The sequence below is a fragment of the Salmo trutta genome, chromosome 22, assembly GCF_901001165.1.
Source record: "Salmo trutta chromosome 22, fSalTru1.1, whole genome shotgun sequence".
NCBI classification, from domain to species: Eukaryota; Metazoa; Chordata; class Actinopteri; order Salmoniformes; family Salmonidae; genus Salmo; species Salmo trutta.
The window spans coordinates 21,499,153-21,517,119 of NC_042978.1; positions in this window are offsets into that span (position 1 = coordinate 21,499,153).

Here is a 17,967-nt window from a genome sequence, read left to right on the forward strand (position 1 = left end):
TACAACTGCGACCTGGCCAAGACAAAGCAAAGCAGTGCAACAAACAACAACACAGAGTTACACATAAACAAACATACAGTCAATAACACAATAGAAAAATCTATGTACAGTGTGTGCAAATGGTGTGAGGAGGTAAGGCAATAAATTGGCCATAGAAGCGATGTAAATGAAATTTAGCAAATTAACACTGGAGTGATAGATGTGCAGATGATGATGTGCAAGTAGAAATACTGGTGTGCAAAAGAGCAAAAAAGTAAATAACTGGATGACCAGTGAGATATACCTGGTGGAGCGCGTGCAATGGTTGGGTGTTGTTATCGTGACCAGTGAGCTGAGCTAAGGTGGAGCTTTACCTAGCAAAGACTTATAGATGACCTGGAGCCAGTGGGTCTGGCGACGAATATGAAGCGAGAGCCAGCCAACGAGAGCATACAGGTCGCAGTGGTGGGTGGTATATGGGGCTTTGGTTACAAAACGGACGGCACTGTGATAGACTGCATACAGTTTGCTGAGTAGAGTGTTGGAGGCTATTTTGTAAATGACATCGCCAAAGTCGAGGATCGGTAGGAAAGCCAGTTTTACGAGGGTATGTTTGGCGGCGTGAGCGAAGGAGGCTTTGATGTGAAATAGGAAGCCGATTCTAGATTTAATTTTGGATTGGCGATATTTAATATGAGTCTAGAAGGAGAGTTTACAGTCTAGCCAGACACCTAGGTATTTGTAGTTGTCCACATGTTCTAGGTCAGAACCGTCCAGAGTAGTGATGCTAGTCGGGCGGGCGGGTGCGGGCAGCGATCGGTTGAAAAGCAGTTTTACTAGCGTTTAAGAGCAGTTGGAGGCCACGGAAGGAATGTTGTATGGCATTGAAGCTCATTTGGAGGTTGGTTAACACAGTGTCCAAAGAAGGGCCAGATGTATACAGAATGGTGTCGTCTGCATAGAGGTGGATCAGGGAATCACCCGCAGAAAGAGCGACATCGTTGATATATACAGAGAAAAAAGTTGGCCCGAGAATTGAACCCTGTGGTACCCCCAAAGGGACTGCCAGAGGTCCGGACAACAGGCCCTCCGATTTGATACACTGAACTCTATCTGAGAAGTAGTTGGTGAACCAGGTGAGGCAGTCATTTGAGAAACCAAGGCTGTTGAGTCTGCCGATAAGAGTGTGGTGATTGACAGAGTCGAAAGCCTTGGCCAGGTTGATGAAGACGGCTGCACAGTACTGTCTTTTCTCGATGGCGGTTATGATATCGTTTAATACCTTGAGCGTGGCTGAGGTGCACCCGTGACCAGCTCAGAAACCGGATTGCACAGCGGAGAAGGTACGGTAGAATTCGAAATGGTGAGTGATCTGTTAACTAACTTGGCTTTCGAAGACCTTAGAAAGGCAGGGCAGGATAGATATAGGTCTGTAACAGTTTGGGTCTAGAGTGTCACCCCCTTTGAAGAGGGGGATGACCGCGGCAGCTTTTCAATCTTTGTGGATCTTGGTTGATACGAAAGAGAGGTTAAACAGACTGATAATAGGGGTTGCAACAATGGCAGCGGATAATTTTAGAAAGAGAGGGTCCAGATTGTCTAGCCCAGCTGATTTGTAGGGGTCCAGGTTTTGCAGCTCTTTCAGAACATCTGCTATCTGGATTTGGGTGAAGGAGAAGCTGGTGAGGCTTGGGCAAGTAGCTGCGGGGGGTGCGGAGCTGTTGGCCGGGCTTAGGGTAGCCAGGAGGAAAGCATGGCCAGCCGTAGAGAAATGCTTCTTGAAATTCTCGATTATCGTGGATTTATCGGTGGTGACAGTGTTTCCTAGCCTCAGTGCAATGGGCAGCTGGGAGGAGGTGCTCTTATTCTCCACCGCAGGATGTTTTTGTGCTGGTCGAGGGCAGTCAGGTCTGGAGTGAACGAAGAGCAATATTTGTTCTTAGTTCTAAATTTTTTGAAAGGGGCATGCTTATTTAAGATGATGAGGAAATCACTTTTAAAGAACGACCAGGCATCCTCTACCGACGGGATGAGGTCAATATTCTTCCAGGATACCCGGGCCAGATCGATTAGAAAGGCCTGCTCGCGGAAGTGTTTTAGGGAGCATTTGACAGTGATGAGGGGTGGTCGTTTGACTGCAGACCCATAGCGGATGCAGGCAATGAGGCAGTGATCGCTGAGATCCTGATTGAAAACAGCAGAGGTGTATTTGGAGGGCAAGTTGGTCAGGATAATATCTATGAGGGCGCCCATGTTTACGGATTTAGGGTTGTACCTGGTGGGTTCCTTGATAATTTGTGTGAGATTGAGGGCATCTGGATTAGATTGTAGCACTGCCGGGGTGTTAAGCATATCCCAGTTTAGGTCACCTAACAGAACAAACTCAGAAGATTTATGGGGGGCAATCAATTCACATATGGTGTCCAGGGCACAGCTGGGAGCTGAGGGGGGTCTATAACATGTGGCAACAGTGAGATACCTATTTCTGGAGAGATTCATTTTTAATATGTTGCTTGATGTTTGTGTTATATGCCCACCAATCCACCCCGACCAACCACCCTACTTTCTTTTTTGCCTTAAGTAACCTTCTGTCTTATGTAACCATACCAAATGTAACATATCATACTAATTTGAGTGTTCCGGATTTACATTTAGTATGTTATGTTTAGTTTCTGAGACCAGGCTGCAGTATGTGGTGGAGAGTAAAGGGGTGAAAGGGAGCTAAATCCACTGTGTAGAGCTTGGAGACAGCACACACACACACAGACAGACAACAGACCTACAGCCCAGGGGCATCACCCCCCCCCCCCCCCCCTCCCTCCCAGCCTGCTGCCTGGAGACTGGCTTTGAACAAGCAGGGGACAGGGGGACAGGGACAGATCTCTCTCTGCTTTTGGAACACTTCCTACAGGAAGTAGGCAGTCTTTTATCCTCAAGGGATCAACTAATTAGTGGCTCCAAATTAGGTTCATAGCATTCACTATACAAACGCATATGCTTGAAAGAAACAATATTCCACAACATTCACTGAACAAAAATATAAACACAATGTAAAGTGTTGGTCCCATGTTTCATGAGCTAAAATAAAAGATCCCAGAAATGTTCCATACGCACAAAAAGCTTATTTTGCTCAAATTTGTTTACATCACTGTTAGTGAGCATTTCTCTTTTGCCAAGATAATCCATCCACCTGACAGGTGTGGCATATCAAGATGCTGATTAAACAGCATGATCATTACACAGGTGCACCTTGTGCTGGGGGACAATAAAAGGCCACTCTAAAATGTTCAGCTTTGTCAAACAACACAATGCCACAGATGTCTCAAGTTTTGAGGGAGTGTGTAAACTGCAGGAATGTCCACCAGAGCTGTTGCCAGAGAATTTAATGTACATTTCTCTACCATAAGCCACCTCCAACGTTGTTTTAGAGAATTTGGCAGTACGTCCAATTGGCCTCACAGCCGCAGACGTGTTTTTTAATTGCATCGTGTGGGCGAGTGGTTTGCTGATGTCAATGTTGCATGGTGGCGGTGGGGTTATGGTATGAGCAGGCATAAGCTACAAACAACGAACACAATTGCATTTTATCGATGGCAATTTGAATGCACAGATATACAGTGATGAGATCCTGAGGCCCATAGTCATCCCATTTATTCACCGCCATCACCTCATATTTCAGCATGTTAATGCTTAGCCCCATGTCGCAGGGATCTGTACACAATTCCTGGAAGCTGAACATGTCCCAGTTCTTCCATAGCCTGCACACTCACCAGACATGTCAACCATTGAGCTGTGTGGGATGCTCTGGATCACCATGTACGACAGTGTGTTCCAGCTCCCGCCATTATCCAGTGACTTGAAGAGGAGTGGGGACAACATTCCACAGGCCACAATCAAACAGCCTGATCAACTCTATTGTATAAGAAGGAGATGTGTCGCGCTGCATGAGGAAAATGGTGGTCACACCAGATACTGACTGGTTTTCTGATCCACGCTCCTACCTTTTTATTTAAAGTATCTGTGACCAACAAATGCATATCTGTGAAATCCATAGATTAGGGCCTAATTAATGTTTTTCAATTGACTGATTTCCATATATGAACTGCAACTAAGTAAAATCTTCTAAATATATATTTTGGTTCAGTATATTTTTTCCCCCATAAGTTGTAATGCACCTATACAGAATATTAAAACTATATCAAACAGTAATTTTCTGATGGCAAATTAATGTTAAAGTTTCCATTCAAATTCCATGAAAATGTGGAAATTGAAACTCATTAATCAAGGAATAGCAACATGCTACTCAACAGGTCAGACTGGTGTGTTTGCTAACCGACGGGGGATTGGGCAGATGTGTGTGTGGTAGGGAAGGACAGAGAGCGTGATTCCGGCAGTAACACCAGCATGTCAGGCATCAGTGGGACTTCTCCTGTCGTTAGCCTCAGCAGCTGTCAGCGCGCTGTGGCGAGCACCGAGACGACGTGTGACAAGCCCCCAGTGAAGCAGAAAAGGAGGGCCAGTGACGGCGGGGCGAGGAGGCCCAACGCAGATGTCCTGTGACAGCTCTCCGCTGGGCTGGGGTGCAGCTGGAAGCAGCTGTCTAGCCTGCTGGAGGAAGGGAAAGGCAACCCCTCTCCCCCGTACCCCCCTCTGTACCTCCCCTGTGCCCCCCCTCTCCTTTCCACCCATCCCGCAGCTGTATCCAAAAATGAGGGGACCGTTTGAGATGAGGTAATGAGTGAACCGAGAAAGCCCGATGGAGACTCCGCCCCCATTCCCATACTGTAGGTACCTAACTAACAAACTAAGCACCCGCTCTAATGACAGCAGTCAGTCTCAGTGAGCCAGTTAGAAACAGCAGCAGTACCCTGTGGTGACCTCATGCCTCACTGTCTGTCTGTCCTTCAACCTGTTTACAGCACACAGGGTCAGGAGGGGTCAGGCAGAAGATTGGGGCCCCCATTTCAGATGACATGTCACATCTCTCTGCATTTCTACAGACATCGAGGTCATCCCTCTTTCACTAAGCAGTCCATCTATTCAGTAAATACAGCACTGTGGTGATGAACAAGATTATCACATTATTATATGTCCAATAAAAAAAATGCATATTTTGACCAATTTATAAAATGATATGTTGTGTAGATAATCCTCTATGAAAACCAATGGTGCAAACTTCATGTCTTTATCCTAATCCGTTCAAAAGTTATTGGAGTTTTTACCCTTGTAGGATGGCCAAAATTAGGGAAACTAAATTAATGGAGGCCAGAGAACAAAAGTGGTCAAAAATAAGAAAAATTGCACAGGATCACGACAGCTAGGCTGAATGCTGCGTGAGAATGAAGGCAAACTGACAGGCTCACTCTCTCATTGGACTCCTCGTCTTTCTTTTTGAATCTGCAGGACATAAAACAATTTAGAGGTTTTGAGACATGAAATACTTTTTTCATCTTTTAGTATACGCTTTTCATATTCATTTGAAATTCCTGTTCTTTTTCGAAGATCTCTCACAAGAACATGCTCTGTGAAATATCAACGGAGCACTGAGCGTACCGCAAGCATTTTATTCTCACAGCCTTTTACATTTAATTCAGCTCGTGTCATCCAAATGGAGCTTTTTGTGACCCATGGAAACAACTTTGAAGATGACCACCACAACATGTAAAATCCTCAAAAGTTGCGGCGAGAAAGATGCACCGCTCTGTCAACAGAGCTCAGTGTTTAATTAGGGTACAAAATCCACCTTGTTGGATATACTGTTGATGAAATGATAGAGAAAGACCACACGGTATGATTAAGAACACGAATAATCATTTTTTTCTTGGTAAAAGGTATTTTATAACATAAGGAAGTGAAATTTCACCACCAAAGCGGGTTTTTACCCACTCTGGGCAGAGTAGACACCCTATCTCATGATACTATGTATAAAAAATATTGACAAACTATCTGACATTTTAAACACTCTACTCTTTATTTTCTAGATGTATTTTTTGTAATTGTGCTTTCCCTGCCTGCCCACCAAAAATGGTCAGTAAAATATTGTATTTTGTAGAAGATGCCCAAGATGGCGTAGCGGTCAGACATCTTTTGTCCTCGTCTTGTCGTGTCCCATCTATAAATCGTATATATATATATTTTTATATCTCTTTCTCTTCACATTTATTTTGTTTATTTTTCTTAACCTCAACTTCAACATACTGTCCTACAATCTGCCTCACCCAATGTGGTGTGGATCTGCTATTTTCTTTACTTTGAACTGGAACCCCCAACAAATGCTAGCCAGCTAACTAGCTACTAGCTAGTAGTCAGCTAGCTACTGCTAGCGGTCGTCAGCTACATTTAGCCCAGACAACTCTAGCCAGTCTGCACAGCGTGACTCAAACCAGAGAAAATCAAACTTATTTTTCTCCATATCTCCGGATTCCTACCGCAAGCTCTGAACCTTTAGCTAGCTAGCTGCTATCCGAGTGGCCACTCCTGGCTAACGTCTCTGTCCCGAAGCAAGAACCAACTAGCCTGGAGCTAGCCTTTGCTAAGCCCATCTCCCGGCTAGCCGAAGAGGTCCATCAGCCACTCCTTGGGCTACAATACCTATTTTGCCAATTGGCCTGGACCCCCGCCGACCCATCACGGCTAGACTACCGACGTAATTCGACTGAGGGTTTTTTTCAACTGGCTCCTCCGTCGCGACGTCCCCTGAATGCCCATCTGCTAGCCTGCTAGCCACGGCCCGCTAGCTGTCTAGAGCATATAGGACTGTTATCTTAATAGGCCCATCGGACAAATTCTTTGGCCACTATACCTATTTTGCCATTTGGCCTGGACCCTTTCACCACACGGAGCCCTGCTGATCCACGACGACTGGTCTGCCGATGTTACAGCACGAGGGGGCTACAACTGACTTCTTCCGTCACGACGTCCCTCTAAGGCCTTTCTTCTAGCTTGCTAGCTCCGGCCCGCTAGCTGCCTGAATCGCCATGTCTCCGGCCCACCTGAGCCACTCACTGGACCCCTATGATCACTCGGCTACGCATGCCTCTCCCTAATGTTAATATGCCTTGTCCATTGCTGTTTTGGTTAGTAATTATTGCCTTAATTCACTGTAGAGCCTATAGCCCTGCTCAATATGCCTTAGTTAACCCTTTAGTTCCACCTCCCACACATGTGATTACCTCACCTGGTTTAAATTATGTTTCTAGAGACAATATCTCTCTCATCGTCACTCAATACATAGGTTTACCTCAACTGTATTCACATCCTACCATACCTTTGTCTGTACACATTATGCCTTGAATCTATTCTACCGTGCCCAGAAACCTGCTCCTTTTACTCTCTGTTCCAAACGTACTAGACGACCAGGACTTATAGCCTTTAGCCGTTCACTTATCCTACTCCTTCTCTGATCCTCTGGTGATGTAGAGGTTAATCCAGGCCCTGCAGTGCCTAGCTCCACTCCCACCCCCCAGGCGCTCTCATTTGTTGACTTCTGTAACCGTAAAAGCCATGCATGTTAACATTAGAAGCCTCCTCCATAAGTTTGTTTTATTCACTGCTTTAGCACACTCTCCCAACCCGGATGTCCTAGCCGTGTCTGAATCCTGGCTTAGTAAGACCACCAAAAACCCTGAAATTTCCATCCCTAACTATAACATTTTCCGACAAGATAGAACTGCCAAAGGGGGCGGAGTTGCAATCTACTGCAGAGATAGCCTGCAGAGTTCTGTCTTACTATCCAGGTCTGTGCCAAAGCAATTTGAACTTCTACTTTAAAAATCCACCTTTCCAGAAACAAGTCTCTCACCGTTGCCACTTGCTATAGACCACCTTCTGCCCCCAGCTGTGCCCTGGACACCATATGTGAATTGATTGCTCCCCATCTATCTTCAGAGCTTGTGCTGTTAGGTGACCTAAACTGGGTCATGCTTAACAACCCGGCCATCCTACAATCTAAGCTTGATGCCCTCAATCTCACACAAATTATCAATAAACCTACCAGGTACAACCCTAAATCCATAAACACGGGCACCCTGATAGATTTCATCCTAACCAACCTGCCCTCCAAATACACCTCTGCTGTCTTCAACCAGGATCTCAGCGATCACTGCCTCATTGCCTGCGTCCGTAATGGGTCTGCGGTCAAACGATCACTGTCATCACTGTCAAACGCTCCCTAAAACACTTCAGCAAGCAGGCCTTTCTAATCGACCTGGCCCGTGTATCCTGAAGGATATTGACCTCATTCTGTCAGTAGAGGATGCCTGGTTATTCTTTAAAAGTGCTTTATTCACCATCTTAAATAAGCATGCCCCATTCAAAAAATGTAGAACCAGGAACAGATATAGCCCTTGGTTCACTCCAGACCTGACTGCCCTTGACCAGCACAAAAACATCCTGTGGCGTTCTGCATTATCATCGAATAGCCCCCGCGATATGCAACTTTTCAGGGAAGTTAACCAGACAGTTAAGAAAGCAATGGCTAGCTTTTTCAAACAGAAATGTTCCAAGCACAAACTCCAAAAAGTTCTGGGACACTGTAAAGTCCATGGAGAATAACAGCACCTCCCAGCTGCCCACTGCACTGAGGCTAGGAAACACTGTCACCACCGATAAATCCGCAATAATTGAGAATTTCAATAAGCATTTTTCTACGGCTGGCCATGCTTTTCACCTGGCTACCCCTACCCCGGTCAACAGCCCTGCGCCCCCCACAGCAACCCGCCCAAGCCTCCCCATTTCTCCTTCACCCAAATCCAGATAGCTGATGTTCTGAAAGAACTGTAAAATCTGGACCCCTACAAATCGGCCGGGCTAGACAATCTGGACCCTCTCTTTCTAAAATTATCAGACGAAATTGTTGCAACCCCTATTACTAGCCTGTTCAACCTCTCTTTTGTATTGTCTGAGATCCAAAAGATTGGAAAGCTGCCGCGGTCATCCCCCTCTTCAAAGGGGGATACAGTCTAGACCCAAACTGCTACAGACCTATATCTATCCTACCCTGCCTTTCTAAGGTCTTCGAAAAACAAGTTAACAAACAGATCATCGACCATTTCGAATCCCACCATACCTTCTCCGCTATGCTATCTGGTTTTCGAGCTGGTCATGGGTGCACCTCAGCCACGCTCAAGGTCCTAAACGATATCATAACCGCCATCGATAAGAGACATTACTGTGCAGCTGTATTCATCAACCTGGCCAAGGCTTTCGACTCTGTCAATCACCATATTCTCACCGGCAGACTCAACAGCCTTGGTTTCTCAAATGACTGCCTCGCCTGGTTCACCAACTACTTCTCAGACAGAGTTCAGTATGTCAAATCGGAGGGCCTGTTGTCCGGACCTCTGGCAGTCTCTATGGGGGTGCCACAGGGTTCAATTCTCGGGCCGACTCTCTTCTCTGTATACATCAATGATGTTGCTCTTGCTGCTGGTGATTCTCTGATCCACCGCTACGCAGACAACACCATTCTGTATACATCTGGCCCTTGTTTGGACACTGTGTTAGCTAACCTCCAGATGAGCTTCAATGCCATACAACTCTCCTTCCATGGCCTCCAACTGCTCTTAAATGCAAGTAAATCTAAATGCATGCTCTTCAACCGATCGCTGCCCACACCTGCCCGCCCGTCCAGCATCACTACACTGAACGGTTCTGACTTAGAATATGTGGACAACTACAAATACCTAGGTGTCTGGTTAAACTGTAAACTCTCCTTCCAGACTCACATTAAGCATCTCCAATCCAAAATTAAATCTCTCCTATTTCGCAACAAAGCATCCTTCACTCGTGCTGCCAAACATACTCTCGTAAAACTGACTATCCTACCAATCCTTGACTTCGGCGATGTAATTTACAAAATAGCCTCCAACACTCTACTCAGCAAATTGGATGCAGTCTATCACAGTGCCATCCGTTTTGTCACCAAAGCCCCATATACTATACACCACTGTGACCTGTATGCTCTCGTTGGCTGGCTCTCGCTTCATATTCGTCGCCAAACCCACTGGCTCCAATTCATCTATAGGTCTTTGCTAGGTAAAGTCCCGCCTTATCTCAGCTCACTGGTCACCATTGCAGCACCCACTCGTAGCACACTCTCCAGCTGGTATATTTCACTGGTCACCCCCAAAGCCAATTCCTCCTTCGGCCGCCTTTCCTTCCAGTTCTCTGCTGCCAATGACTGGAACGAACTGCAAAAATCACTGAAGCTGGAGACTCATATCTCCCTCACTAGCTTTAAGTACCAGCTGTCAGAGCAGCTCTCAGATCACTGCACCTGTATATAGCTCATCTGTAAATAGCCCATCCAACTACCTCATCCCCATACTGTTATTTATTTTATTTATTTTGCTCCTTTGCACCCGTAGCTCTAATTGCACACTCATCTTTTGCACATCTATCACTCCAGTGTTTAATTGCTATATTGTAATTATCTCATCACTATGGCCTATTTATTGCCTTACCTCCCTTATCCTACCTCATTTGCACACATTGTATATAGTCTTTTTGTATTGTATTATTGACTGTATGTTTGTTTATTCCATGTGTAACTCTGTATTGTTGTTTGTGTCGCACAGCTTTGCTTTGTCTTGGCCAGGTCGCAGTTGTAAATGAGAACTTGTTCTCAACTAGCCTACCTGGTTAAATAAAGGTGAAATTAAAAAAAATTAAAAACACAACTTCAAACTGAACATTTCAGATATACTGTAAGATATGTTCCTAGTCATAAATATTGAAGTCATACATTTCCATGCCAATGTAGTGAGGTCTACAAAACACACAGTGAGCCAGAAAATGAGGTCACACTCAGATAGGACATGAGGGTTTGAGTTGCACAATAGGCCTTCCTCTTATCATACTACATCGGCTGTTTGGGTTTCAACAGGTTACACATCACTGCTGCCTGTGTATCCTCTGTGATTGCAATTCATCCTGCCACAATGAGCTGATTTAATACTTTGGTTATGTTGGACAGACAGCACAGTGCGTACTTCAACAACAAACTCACTTCAGAGCTGTTTTAATAACAAAAATCATTACAATCATTATTTCTCTTCAATTTTTAATTTTTTTTGCTCTTGAACTTTGGACCTTTGGTTTTCCAAGATGACAATATGATTTCATTTCAGATTATCAAATTAGTTTTAGTAAATTAAACACACCAAACATTACACTTTGCAATAATTGTACCATCTTATTTCCACAATCAAACACAAGCCTGTAACATAAAAGACACCGAATCCTTTACAAACACTCTTAACTCCTTTGCAACATTTGCATTTTAATCTACAGTGTCCCCACTGAGGCCAGCTAAAGAGTGACCACCACAAGCACCAGCAGCAGGAGCAGCAAAGCTGAAACTTCACTCTGGGAACCATGTCTGGGCCAACGATCCTCAGACAAAAGTCTACCTGACGTGCTAATTAGGCTGTGAACTCAGGTGGTGACCCCTGGGCCTCGAAGTGCTGGTTAGGCTTTTGCAATTGTTGGATGTTGGCCCACTTCGGACACAGCTATAATTATTGAATTAGTATAAAAGTTCAAAAGGGGACTCCAATTTCAGATCATTATTGAGCTTCCTGATGAAATATTAATCCCAGCTCTGTTCCTATGTGTGTGTGTGTGTGTGTGTGTGTGTGTGTGTGTGTGTGTGTGTGTGTGTGTGTGTGTGTGTGTGTGTGTGTGTGTGTGTGTGTGTGTGTGTGTGTGTGTGTGTGTGTGTGTGTGTGTGTGTGTGTGTGAGAGAGTTCAAGAGTCTCACCACACACCTGCGTGGGTCTTTTCAGATGAAGAGGGATTGAGTTGAGAGAGAAGTTGGCTGCACATTCTGTATTAACTTGTGAAAGCTATGCTCTCCGAATACATTTCCAAGCCATCCCCATTTTAGGTGGTTGGACAGACTCAGGCAGACTAACAGGTGCTGTACATTTAAACTAAAAGTGCAGCATAAGCAGAGATTTAGTGGTGTGTGTAAACATGGCGTGGCTTGCAGGTATTTTGCCGGGTAAAGCTGGGGTCTTTGATGGGTAGAATGAAGATGCCTTGGCCAAATAGGAATAACAGAATGCCTAATCCAGCCTGATGACAGGATGTAATTCTCTCTCCTTACAACCCGTCGTCTGTCACTTCTGAGGTGTGTTGGCGGCCACACACACGTACATACAGTCGCACGTACGTGCACGCGCTCCCAAAGGAATTATCAGCCTTCTCCCTCTCTTTGTGATGCACTTTAGCTGAACTGAATGTCTGATTTGCAATGGCAAGGTGGAGTTGGCGAGGAGTGAGAAAATGGATAGGGAAGTTTAGAGGGGGAAATGTAGAAAATATCCGAACAAATCCTGTTATTTGAGTTCATCACGAAACGTCTTCAACAGTGTTGTGCGTCTGTATCAATAATGTTTTGATTGAAGTGTTGAAGGAGGAAGGTTACTGTTCTATATCATTGCAGTCGACTTACACATACGTACCATTTTTAAGTTAAGTAGTTTTGATTGAGATATGCACAGTGTCTCATACTATTTTTAGTTGGGGACAAAAATGATAAGGCAGACTGAAGAAGATGGATGGCTATGACGGGGACTGTCTGGAGGTTTCCCTAGGTGGGTGTAGAGAGAACTGGTTTGTCCATACCTAGAGTTAGTGCGGATAGACTGAGGGAGCGTCTGGGCTGGCTGGCAGGATGAGGGGGTGCCATGGGAAGTAGAGCATCTCAGTCGGGCTGATGTGTTCACAGCGAGGCCTTGGCGCGTCAGTCACTCCTGATTCCGGTGATGTGAGGCCCAGCCAGCGGTGGAAACTATGAGGGGAGTGCTGCCTGGCCTCATTTTGGCTCTTCATCTAGTAGAATTCAACGCACACTTTTCCACAATGCATTGAAAGAGGTTGGCTGCGAGGGATAGGCCCTAGTTCTCTTCAAGTAGCCAAACAACAAAACTAGGCTACTTAATTGGGAAGATGCCGAATAGCAAAGCTTCTGCAGTGGTGTTCAAATGTAGGGAAAGTAGTTTTTGTTCTCCTTAAAATTATCACGGAGTATTGTATTGTAGTGTTTATTGTTTTCTTGGTCTTCATCAGTGCTTTTAAACAAAACACTAAACCATATTTTTCTGAATGTGTCGGACTTGGCTTGGATGTGGCTGCGTTATTGATGTCATGTTAATCAGGGCTGGGTTTCCCGAAAGCATCGTAGAACTAAGATCATTTAGTTTTAATGGAATTAAGATGATCTTAGTGCTACAATGCTTTTGGTAAACCCAGCCCAGGCCTTTTGATTTAATCATATGGATTGTTTTAGTTTTGTAAGGTAGGCTACCTATTTAATTAATGGATCAAGCCTAGCAGTCATTCTGATCTCGTTCCCAATGATCAGTGCTTTAGTTTATTATGTTGCTGTCCTGCGCCTGACTTCCATGCACCAGCAACACTCACCCCTTCACAAATATGGAGTCAGCAGGAGCAGGTGCCCCTGGTATAGGGGTCGAGGAGCGCATACGGGAGCACGCAGCGATGCTCCACCATCTCGGCGCCGCCATGGACCGCGTTGTCCAAACCATGGACCGCTGGGAGAGACAGGGAGTTCCTCCAGAGCCTCCACCAGCACAACCAGGGTCTCCACTACTCGCTCCCCCCTCAACCGGTCCCAGTGGGATTCGTCTCGCCCTTCCCCGGGAGTACGATGGGACGGCTGTGCGCTGCCAGGGTTTCCTGTTGCAGTTGGATCTCTACCTGGCAACCGTCCACCCGGCTCCTTCGGGCCGTGAGAAGGTGTCCGCCCTCGTCTCGTGCCTCTCGGGGAAAGCCCTGGAGTGGGCCAACGCCGTGTGGGGAGAAGGAGATGCGGCGTTAGACCATTTTGAGGATTTCACCCGCCGCTTCCGGGCAGTCTTTGACCACCTGCCCAAGGGTAGAGCGGCGGGTGAAAGCCTCTTCCATCTGAGGCAGGGGACGAGGAGCGCCCAGACGTTTGCGATGGACTTTCGGACCCTGGCCGCCGGCGCGGGATGGAACGACAGGGCCCTGATCGACCACTATCGCTGCAGTTTGCGCGAGGACATCTGTCGAGAGTTGGCCTGCAGGGATACCACCCTCACCTTTGACCAGCTGGTGGACCTGTCCATTCGGCTGGATAACCTGCTGGCTACCCTCGGACGTCCAGAGCGGGGTCTGTCGGTTCCATCCCCCAGCACCACCGCTCCAATGCCCATGGAGCTGGGAGGTGCTGCGCTCAGGGAGACCGAAGGAGGTTCCGTCTCGTGCACCATCTGTGGCCGCAGAGGTCACACTGCCGGTCAGTGCCGGGTTGGTCCCTCTGGGAGTCGAGGCAGCAGGCAGGGCACTCTGGTGTCACCACATGTGAGAAGGCACCATTCTTGTTTGTTACTTTTCCGGACTTTTCCCCGCATTCCCAGCATAAAGCACTCGTCGATTCAGGCGTGGCTGGGAATTTTATAGACAGATAATTTGCCCATAGTTTAGGGATCCCCATTGTTCCAGTGGCTATGCCCTTCCCAGTTCACGCCTTAGACAGTCAACCATTAGTGTCAGGGTTGATTAGGGAGCCCACTGCTCCTCTGGGCATGGTGACACAGGGGGGTCACACGGAAAGAATCAGTCTCTTCCTCATTGACTCTCCTGAGTTTCCCGTGGTGCTAGGCCTACCCTGGTAAGCTTGTCATGACCCAACTGTTTCATGGCAACGGAGGGCTCTCACGGGATGGTCGCGAGAGTGCTCGGGGAGGTATTTAGGGGTTTCCGTTGGTGCTACTACGGTGGAAAGTCCAGACCAGGTCTCCACTGTGCACATTCCCCCCGAATATTCCGATTTAGCTCTCACCTTCTCTAAAAAGAAGGCGACTCAATTACCACCCCATCGCCAGGGGGATTGTGCGATAAATCTCCTGGTAGACGTCGCAATTCCCAGGAGTCACGCGTATCCCCTGTTACAGGCGGAGACGGCGGCTATGGAAACATATGTCTCCGAATCCCTGCGTCAGGGGTACATTCGGTCCTCCACTTCACCCGCCTCCTCGAGTTTCTTTTTTGTGAAGAATAAGGAGGGAGGTCTGTGCCCGTGTATTCGCTATCGAGGCCTAAATCAGATCACTGTGAGGTACAGTTACCCGCTACCTCTTATCGCCACTGCGATTGAGTCAATACACGGGGCGCGCTTCTTCACCAAACTAGATCTCAGGAGCGCTTACAACCTGGTGCGTATCCGGGACGGAGACGAGTAGAAGACGGAGTTCGGTACAACCTCAGGGCATTATGAGTACCTTGTCATGCCGTACGGGTTGATGAATGCTCCATCAGTCTTCCAAGCCTTTGTAGACAAGACTTTCAGGGACCTGCACGGGCAGGGTGTAGTGGTGAATATTGAAGACATTCTGATATACTCAGCTACACGCGCCGAGCATGTGTCCCTGGTGCACAGGGGGCTTGGTCGTCTGTTGGAGCATGACCTGTACATCAAGGCTGAGAAATGCCTGTTCTTCCAACAGTCCGTCTCCGTCCTAGGGTACCGCATTTCCACCTCAGGGGTGTAGATGGAGAGTAACCGCAGCGTTCGGCGGTTGACGTCACCGGTCTTCTAGCCATCGCCAATCCCCCTTTCATTTTCCATTTGTTTTGTCTTGTTTTTCCACACACATGGTTTACTTTTCCCTCATTTCTTGTTGTGTATTTAACCCTCTGTTTCCCCCATGTCTGTGTGTAAAATTGTTTATTGTTAAGGTTGGTACGCTTCCGGCTGGTTTGCGCCGGGTTTTTGTTTGATTACCCGTGCTTTGTGGCAGCCGGTACTTTGTACTTGGGGTTTTGTACTTTGTGCTGCCTCACTTGTTCGTTGGGCATTTGTTTTGTGACGCAAATTGCTGCAAAGAAACCACTACTAAACGACACCAATAATAATAAGAAAATTGCTTTGACCAAGAAACACAAGCAATGGACATTAGACTGGTGGAAATCTGTCCTTTGGTCTGATGAACCCATATTTGAGATTTTTGGTTCCAACCGCCGTGTCTTTGTGAGACACAGAGTAGGTGAACGAATGATCTCTGCATGTGTGGTTCCCACCGTGAAGCATGGAGGAGGAGGTGTGATGGTGTGGGGGTGCTTTGCTGGTGACACTGTCTGTGATTTATTTAGAATTCAATTCATACTTAACCAGGATGGCTACCACAGTATTCTGCAGCGATATGCCATCCCATCTGGTTTGCACTTAGTGGGACTATCATTTGTTTTTCAACAGGACAATGACCCATCATACCTCCAGGCTGTCTAAGGGCTATTTGACCAAGAAGAGTGATGGAGTGCTGCGTCAGATGACCTGGCCTCCACAATCACCCGACCTCAATTGAGATGGTTTGAGATGAGTTGGACTGCACGGTGAAGGAAAAGCAGCCACCAAGTGCTCAGCATATGTGGGAACTCCTTCAAGACTGTTGGAAAAGCATTCCTCATGAAGCTGGTTGAGAGAATGCCAAGAGTGTACAAAGCTGTCATCAAGGTAAAGGGTGGCTACTTTGAAGAATCTCAAATATAAAATATATTTTGATTTGTTTAACACTTTTTTGGTTACTACATTATTCCATATGTGTTATTTCATAGTTTTAAAAATAAAGAAAAACCTTTGAATGAGTAAGTGTGTCCAAACTTTGGACTAGTACTGTATGTTAAAGCACCTTGGTTTCACTAATAATATTTTGAAATGGTACCAAATTATCAGTTTCTGTCTACAGTCCCTTTTAAACAGAATAGATGGGCTACATGGTCTACTACCGGTCGAATGTGATAGTCTGCAAATAACCAGCCTGAGTAGGCCTTTATCTCCATTGCTATTCTATTCAGAGTTTAGAGAAATTAATCAAATTGGAAATTAGCTATCATGCTGGTTAAAGCTAATTGTTTGTTGAATTTGGAAAAAATCCACTCGCACTCGATCCCACCCCACCTACTCAGTCAGTCTGCATACTGCATACTTTTTACTAAATGGTAAATTGTATGTGACAATGAGTACATAGTATGCAGTTTAAGTATATAGTACGCTAGTATGGGTATTCATACACGGCCCCTGTACTATGAAAGGGTTAATTAAAAGTAATGAATGTGACCCCTCAAATCGCTAAAATACTGACAGTTTTATTCACAATTTTCTTTGTTCAGAATAATATATTAAGTGTCATGCTTTGTATGTGCCAGTTTAATAATGGTTTGTAAAAATATTTATTGAAAAATTATAACATATTCCCATATCCACTTAAAAGTCTGAAAACTCAAAGCTGACCTGCTTGTTCTCTCTCTACAAAAATGTAAAAAAGTGGAAATAACATTCAACTAAAGTATGTATACTTCAGGAGTGCGGTACAATGAACTGCTGAACTGTTGTCTGTGTGGGTTTCTTAAGGATACGCTTGTTGCCGTGGCAGCCATCATTGAATGTCTCCAGCTAAAAGCATCTTCCCATTTTTTAAGGTAAAGAGGTCAACAAATGCTGCCATTATTACTCAGGATGAGGGAAAATGTATGCATTGATGGGAAACAGTGCATACATGCCTGCAATCTAATAAGAGTGTTTATGAAAGAGAGAGAAAGAGAGTAGCAGCATGCAGAGGCTCATTGTAGTTCATGATGGATAAATGGTGTAGTGTTTGTATGATGGAAGAATATGGTTGAAAAACAACACAAGGTGGATATTGAGTGTGTAAGAGGTTGTGGTCCCAGGTCTGTATCCTTCTCCCCAGCCAGGCCTCTCCCAGGCTCCTGTGCTGCGGCTGCTGCAGGATGTGCTAGGTCAGTCCTTCAGGCAGTGACACCTGACTCCTGGGAGTGGACACACCTTCACTGGAGGTAATGAGAGCTCTCTGTGTGTATGGTGATAAAGCCTGTGTGTAAATGACTTTCTCTACCTGGGACACACACACACTCCCCCTCTCTCTCCTTCTCTCTCATTCTCTCTCTAACTGGATTCCTGTTGGATCTCCCGGGTGAAAT